Source organism: Salvelinus namaycush, chromosome 5 (assembly GCF_016432855.1).
Source record: "Salvelinus namaycush isolate Seneca chromosome 5, SaNama_1.0, whole genome shotgun sequence".
Lineage (NCBI taxonomy): Eukaryota > Metazoa > Chordata > Actinopteri > Salmoniformes > Salmonidae > Salvelinus > Salvelinus namaycush.
Window position 1 is genome coordinate 39060076 of NC_052311.1, and position 7730 is coordinate 39067805.

The following is a 7730-nucleotide window of genomic DNA, read 5'->3' on the forward strand; positions in this document are numbered from 1 at the left end:
TAAAGTGTTACCAAAACATTCGATTTATGAAATTGATTGATTAAAGAAAATCATTAAACAGCGTACACAACTGCAGTGTTTTGATGGGTCCATTCCAATTCAGCAGCATAGAGAGGCCAATATCAAAATGAAAATGTCTCTGAAAGAATAACACACCCTTGTTTTTTATGAAAATAGTTGTTTGTTACAGTAAAATATCTGTTCACAATTACACCATGATGGTTCCACTTACAATAATAACAGAAATGTCTATAAACAATATAGTCTATTGATTAGAAACATTGTATAAATATTTGCAACTTACTCTTAACGGTCCGTTTGGTCGTTTGCCCAAACATGTACCACAGTGATTTAAACAGATGAGGAGGTTCAAAAACCTCTCTCCACTAAAATCACTGGACCATGAATGGCACTAGTTGGTAGAATTTCAAAACAAATATCAACCACGACAGTATCATACAAATTATCCATAATTTAATGTAACTATTCAATTGTTTATCATCATTTTTTACAACTCTTTTCAGTGAGAGAGATTATATTTCTATTGATTTGTTATAAACTATGAACAATCTTACAGTGGGAGTTAAGGATTTGTTTTCAAATAGTTTTACTCAATAACATTACAATTTCAAACATGATCTTACTGATCAATCCAGTGGATGTATATTTGTGTACACAAATAGCTCATTACAGATGAAAGATTTAGCACCAGGAATCATCCCATACTGATCATGTCATCACAGTGATTCCTAGCCTGGTCCCATTTCTCAATTCAATATCCATCAATGTAAATTTAAAAAATCATAACAGCCTTTATTCCAGGATCAGCTGTATCATGTCCCAGGTAACATGGGACTTTATAGCTCCTGCATAAGGAGTCTGAGAGGTTGTCCATGTACAGTAGATATGTCATTATTGATGGAAGCAAAATATCCAGAAACAACATGTTTTCAATAAGGAAATGTAGATCCCAAATGTCCATATGACCTCTAACACATACGAGAGAGGCTGTTTTGACCGAATGTAGAGTCTAGTGTAAACCGAGGTTACAAGCATGGAACAGTTTTTCAATGAAGCTAAACTGTGCACTGGAGCTTGGCAACATTCTCATATGAGAACGGTGATCTGAGGTTTATGTACAGCTGTATTTCACTGTGTGGATGGAAATGTTTCACTGTGTTGACAGTAATACTAACTTCGTCCTCTGCTTGACCTCCACTGATAGTGAAGGTGGTGTGAGCTCCAGTATAGGAGCCACCAAACTGACCCGGGTGAGCATAAATACCTCTGGTTACCATCATAAAAAGAGTTTTGGGTGCCTGTCCAGGTTTAAACTGGTGCACTTCCATATCATTGCCAATGTCTTGTGAGGCTCTACAGAGAATTTGCACAGTGTCTCCAGGCTGGACAGAGGGGACTGATACACTGTGATTATGTCCCATGAACCTGCAATCAGGACACATTAGGACAATACAGACATTGTCACTCTACAAGAAACATGGTATGGAGGAGACGGACCCACTGGTTGCCCTCTCGGTTACAAAGAGCTGGTAGTCCCATCCACCAAACTACCAGGTGTGAAACAGGGAAGAGACTCAGGGAGTATGCTAATTTGGTATAGAGCAACCCTAACCCACTATTAAATTAGTCCAAACAAGAACATTTTACTTCCGGCTCAAAATTAATAAGGAAATTATCTCAACAGAGACAAATGTCCTCATGTGTGCTACCTATATCCCCCCAATAGAATCCCCATACTTTAACAATGACAACTTAATTGGGAGATGTACTAGTCTGTGGTGACCTAAATGCCAGCACTGGACAAGAACCTGACACTCTCAGCACACGGGGACAAATATGACAGTATTCCCTCCCAAATATGTCCCCCATAGACACAACTATGACAAAACAACCAACAAAAACGGGTCACAACTCCTGCAGCTCTGTCGCATGCTGGGTCTGTACATAGTCAATAGTAGGCTTCAAGGAGTCTCCAATGGTAGGTACATCTACAGCTCATTCCTTGGCAGTAGTACTGTAGATTACTTTATCACTGACCTCAAACCAGAGTCTCTCAGAGCATTCACAGTCAGCCCACTGAAACCCCCATCGCAGCAAAATCACAGTCTAATTGAACAGAGCAATACTCTATCATGAGGCATCAAAGCAAAAGGAACTGCTCAATATTAATGCTATAGATGGAAGGAAAGTAGTGTAGAAACCTACCAAAAAACTATTAGGCAAGAACAAAATCAATCCCTTTTAGAAAACTTCCTGGACAAAACATTTCACTGTAATAGTAAAGGTGTAAACCTGGCTGTAGAACGTCTAAACAGTATATTTAACATTTCAGCTTTCCTATCACATCAAAAAAATGTCAAGGAGACAACCTAAGAAAATTAAAAACAATGACAAATGGTTTGATGAATAATGCAAAAACCTAAGAAAGAAATTAAGAAACCTATTTAACCAAAAACCTCTATGTTTTTGGTTAAATAGGTTTCTTAATTTCTTTCTGGGTCTCTATACCCAGAAAACCTGAGTCTACGCCTTCACTATGGTGAATCACTAAAACAACACAAAAATACACTACGGAAAAATCAGGAACAGCACGTAAGAAACCTTCCGCACAGACACCAGACGTTTTTTAAAGCCTGGATAATACTTGCCAGCCTGCCAGTATCGGACTGTTTTCTCCACTACAACGCCGGATTCCTGCCGTAAGCCCTGGACCTATATTCCTGATCAACACAGCTAGCTAGCTGCCACCGAGTGACCCAGCCTCGAAGCTAGCCCTGAGCCAGGCCCACCTCCCGGCCTACTCAGTGATCACTCGGCTACACAGCTGATGCCTCCTGGACTCTACCCCAACACGGCTAGAATCCACTACTCCACCGGATCCTTGCCATAAGCTCTGGACCTTTGCATCGGATCATCACTGCTAGTTAGCTGCTACGGAGTGGCTATAGTGGCTAACACCCTTGCCCCAAAGCTAGCACCAGTTAGCCGCGAGCCAGGCGCATCTCCCGGCTAACAAGCTAAATTACTACAACTACAATACCCCTTTCGCCATCTGGCCTGAACCCTTTGTCGACACGGCGCCCCGCCGTACCACCACGACTGGTCTGCCGACGGAATTCCATCTGCTGTGCCCTCAACCGGCCATTGCCGGACGTCGGAACAGACGCTTCTACTAACCCCGGCCTGCTAACTTTAAACGCTGTGTCTCCCGCGTGCTAGCGTAGTAACGACTACCCTGCGGCTTCCCTGTTCCATCTATTGCTGTTCACTGGACCCTATGATCACTTGGCTATATAGCTGATGCCTGCTGGACTGTTCATTAATCACGGTACTCCATTTTGTTTATTTTTTTGTTTATCTGTCGGCCCCAGCCTCGAACTCAGGCCCTGTGTGTAGTTAACCGACCCTCTCTGCCCATTCATCGCCATTTTACCTGTTGTTGTTGTCTTAGCTGATTAGCTGTTGTTGTCTTACCCGTTGTTGTCTTAGCTAGCTCTCCCAATCAACACCTGTGATTGCTTTATGCCTCGCTTTGTCTCTCTCAAATGTCAATATGCCTTGTATACTGTTGTTTAGGATAGTTATCATTGTTTTAGTTTACTGCGGAGCCCCTAGTCCCTAGTCCCACTCAACATGCCTCAGATACCTCCTTTGTCCACCTCCCACACATGCGGTGACCGCACCCAGCATAACTAGCGCGTCCAGAGATACAACCTCTCTTATCATCACTCAGTGCCTGGGTTTACCTCCACTGTACCCTCACCCCACCATACCACTGTCTGTACATTATGCCCTGAATCTATTCTACCACAACTAGAAATCTGCTCCTTTTATTCTCTGTCCCCAATGCACTAGACAACCAGTTTTGATAGCCTTTAGCCGTACCCTCATCCTACTCCCTCCTCTGTTCCTCGGGTGATATGGAGGTTAATCCAGGCCCTGCATGTCCCCAGGCACTCTCATTTGTTGAGTTCTGTAACCGAAAAAGCCTTGGTTTCATGCATGTTAACATCAGATGCCTCCTCCCTAAGTGTCACGTTCCTGACCTTATTTCCTTTGTTTCGTCTTTGTTTAGTTGGTCAGGACGTGAGCTGGGTGGGCATTCTATGTTATGTGTTTCTATGTTGGGTTCATTTTCAATTAGCCTGATATGGTTCTCAATCAGGGGCAGGTGTTTTACGTTTCCTCTGATTGAGAACCATATTAAGGTAGGCTGTTCTCACTGTTTGTTTGTGGGTGATTGTTCCTGTGTCAGTGTTTGTGCCACACGGGACTGTTTCGTTCGTTCGTTCGTTCGTGTGTACGTTCCTGTTCGTGCGTTCTTGTTTTATGTTCTCAAGTACAGGTCTGTTCACGTCGTTTTGTTATTTTGTATTTTGTCAAGTGTTCTTCGTGTTCGTCTTTCTTTAATAAATCATTATGTATTCAACCCACGCTGCATATTGGTCCGATCCTTGCTCATCCTCAGACGAGGAGGAGGACGAGCGTTACAGAATCACCCACCAACCAAGGACCAAGCAGCGGGGTAACAGGCAGCGGCAGCAGGAGCAGAGTCTGGATTACACTACGTGGGAGGAGATCGACAGGTGGGCGATCGACCCAAGGAGAATGCCGGAGCCCGCCTGGGATTCTCTGGAGCAGTGTGAGGAGGGATACCGGCGAATGGAGGCAGCACGACGACGCGGTAGGAAGCCTGTGAGTCAGCCCAAAACATTTCTTGGGGGGGGGGGGGCTTACAAGGGAGTGTGGCGAAGTCAGGTAGGAGACCTGCGCCAACTCCCCGAGCTTACCGTGGAGAGCGAAAGTACGGGCAGACACCGTGTTATGCGGTAAAGCGCACGGTGTCTCCTGTACGTGTGCTTAGCCCGGTGCGGGTTATTCCACCTCCCCGCACTGGCCGGGCTAGATTGAGCATTGAGCCAGGTGCCATGAAGCCGGCTCAACGCGTCTGGTCTCCAGTGCGTCTCCTCGGGCCGGCATACATGGCACCAGCCTTACGCATGGTGTTCCCGGTTCGCCAACACAGCCCAGTGCGGGTTATTCCACCTCCCCGTACTGGTCGGGCTACGGGGAGCATTCAACCAGGTAAGGTTGGGCAGGCTCGGTGCTCAAGGGAGCCAGTACGCCTGCACGGTCCGGTATATCCGGCGCCACCTCCCCGCCCCAGCCCAGTACCACCAGTGCCAACACCACGCACCAGGCTTCCTCTGCGTCTCCAGAGCCCTGTTCCTCCTCCACGCACTCTCCCTGTGGTGCGTGTCTCCAGCCCAGTACCTCCAGTTCCGGCACCACGCACCAGGCCTACTGTGCGCCTCAGCCGGCCAGAGTCTGCCGTCTGCCCAGTTCCGCCTGCACTGCCCGTCTGCCCAGTGCCGCCTGCACTGCCCGTCTGCCCAGTGCCGCCTGCACTGCCCGTCTGCCCAGAGCCGCCTGCACTGCCCGTCTGCCCAGTGCCGTCTGCGCTATCCGTCTGTCCTGAGCCTTCAAAGCCGCCCGTCTGTCCTGAGCCTTCAACGCCGCCCGTCTGTCCTGAGCCTTCAAAGCCGCCCGTCTGTCCTGAGCCTTCAGAGCCGTCCGCCAGACAGGAGCCGCTAGAGCCGCCCGCCAGACAGGAGCCGCTAGATACGCCCGCCAGACAGGAGCAGCCAGAGCCGGCAGCCAGACAGGAGCAGCCAGAGCCGCCAGCCAGACATGACCTGCCAGTGCCGTCAGCCAGACATGACCTGCCAGTGCCGTCAGCCAGCCATGACCTGCCAGTGCCGTCAGCCAGCCATGACCTGCCAGTGCCGTCAGCCAGCCATGACCTGCCAGTGCCGTCAGCCAGCCATGACCTGCCAGTGCCGTCAGCCAGCCATGACCTGCCAGTGCCGTCAGCCAGCCATGACCTGCCAGTGCCGTCAGCCAGCCATGACCTGCCAGAGCCGTCAGCCAGCCATGACCTGCCAGAGCCGTCAGCCAGCCATGACCTGCCAGAGCCGTCAGCCAGCCATGACCTGCCAGAGCCGTCAGCCAGCCATGACCTGCCAGAGCCGTCACTCAGTCCGGAGCTGCCCCTCAATCCGGAGCTGCCCCTCAGTCCGGAGCTGCCCCTCAGTCCGGAGCTGCCCCTCAGTCCGGTGCTGCCCCTCAGTCCGGTGCTGCCCCTCAGTCCGGTGCTGCCCCTCAGTCCGGTGCTGCCCCTCAGTCCGGTGCTGCCCCTCAGTCCGGTGCTGCCCCTTAATCCAGTGGGGTTAATATGGTGGGTAGCCATTAGGAGGAGGCCACGGAAGCGGGGATTAACTATGGTGGGGTGGGGACCACGTCTAGAGCCAGAGCCGCCACCGTGGACAGATGCCCACCCAAACCCTCCCCTATAGGTTAAGGTTTTGCGGCCGGAGTCCGCACCTTGGGGGGGGGGGGCTGGGGGGTACTGTCACGTTCCTGACCTTATTTCCTTTGTTTTATCTTTGTTTAGTTGGTCAGGACGTGAGCTGGGTGGGCATTCTATGTTATGTGTTTCTATGTTGGGTTCATTTTCAATTAGCCTGATATGGTTCTCAATCAGGGGCAGGTGTTTTACGTTTCCTCTGATTGAGAACCATATTAAGGTAGGCTGTTCTCACTGTTTGTTTGTGGGTGATTGTTCCTGTGTCAGTGTTTGTGCCACACGGGACTGTTTCGTTCATTCGTTCGTGTGTACGTTCCTGTTCGTGCGTTCTTGTTTTATGTTCTCAAGTACAGGTCTATTCACGTCGTTTTGTTATTATGTCAAGTGTTCTTCGTGTTCGTCTTTCTTTAATAAATCATTATGTATTCAACCCACACTGCATATTGGTCCGATCCTTGCTCATCCTCAGACGAGGAGGAGGACGAGCGTTACACTAAGTTTATTTTACTCACTGCTTTAGCACACTCCGCCTCTGCTTTAGCACACTCCACACTTTAGCACACAACCCTGATGTCCTTGCCGTGTCTGAATCCTGGGTTAGGAAGGCCACCAAAAAATCTGAGATTTCCATACCCAACTACAACATTTTCCGTCAAGATAGAACTGCCAAAGGGGAGGAGTTGCAATCTACTCCAGAGATAGCCTGCAAAGTTCTGTCATACTTTCCAGGTCTATGCCCAAACAGTTCGAGCTTTTAATTTTAATTTTAAATGAATCTCTCCAGTCTCTCACTGTTGCCGCCTGTTATAGACCTCCCTCTGCTCCCAGCTGTGCCCTGGACACCATATGTGAATTGATTGCCCCCCATCTATCTTCAGAGTTCGTTCTGTTTGGTGACCTAAACTGGGATATGCTTAACACCCCGGCAGTCCTACAATCTAAACTAGTTGCCCTCAATCTCACACAAATTATCAAGGAACCCACCAGGTACAACCCTAAATCCGTAAACATGGGCACCCTCATAGATATTATCCTGACCAACTTGCCCTCCAAATAGACCTCTGCTGTTTTCAATCAGGATCTCAGCAATCACTGCCTCATTGCCTGCATCCGCTATGGGTCCGCGGTCAAACGACCACCCCTCATCACTGTCAAACGATCCCTGAAACACTTGTGCGAGCAGGCCTTTCTAATCGACCTGGCCCGGGTATCCTGGAAGGATATTGACCTCATCCTGTCAGTCGAGGATGCCTGGTCGCTCTTTAAAAGTAATTTCCTCACCATCTTAAATAAGCCTGCCCCTTTCGAAAAATGTATAACTAAGAACAGATATAGCCCTTGG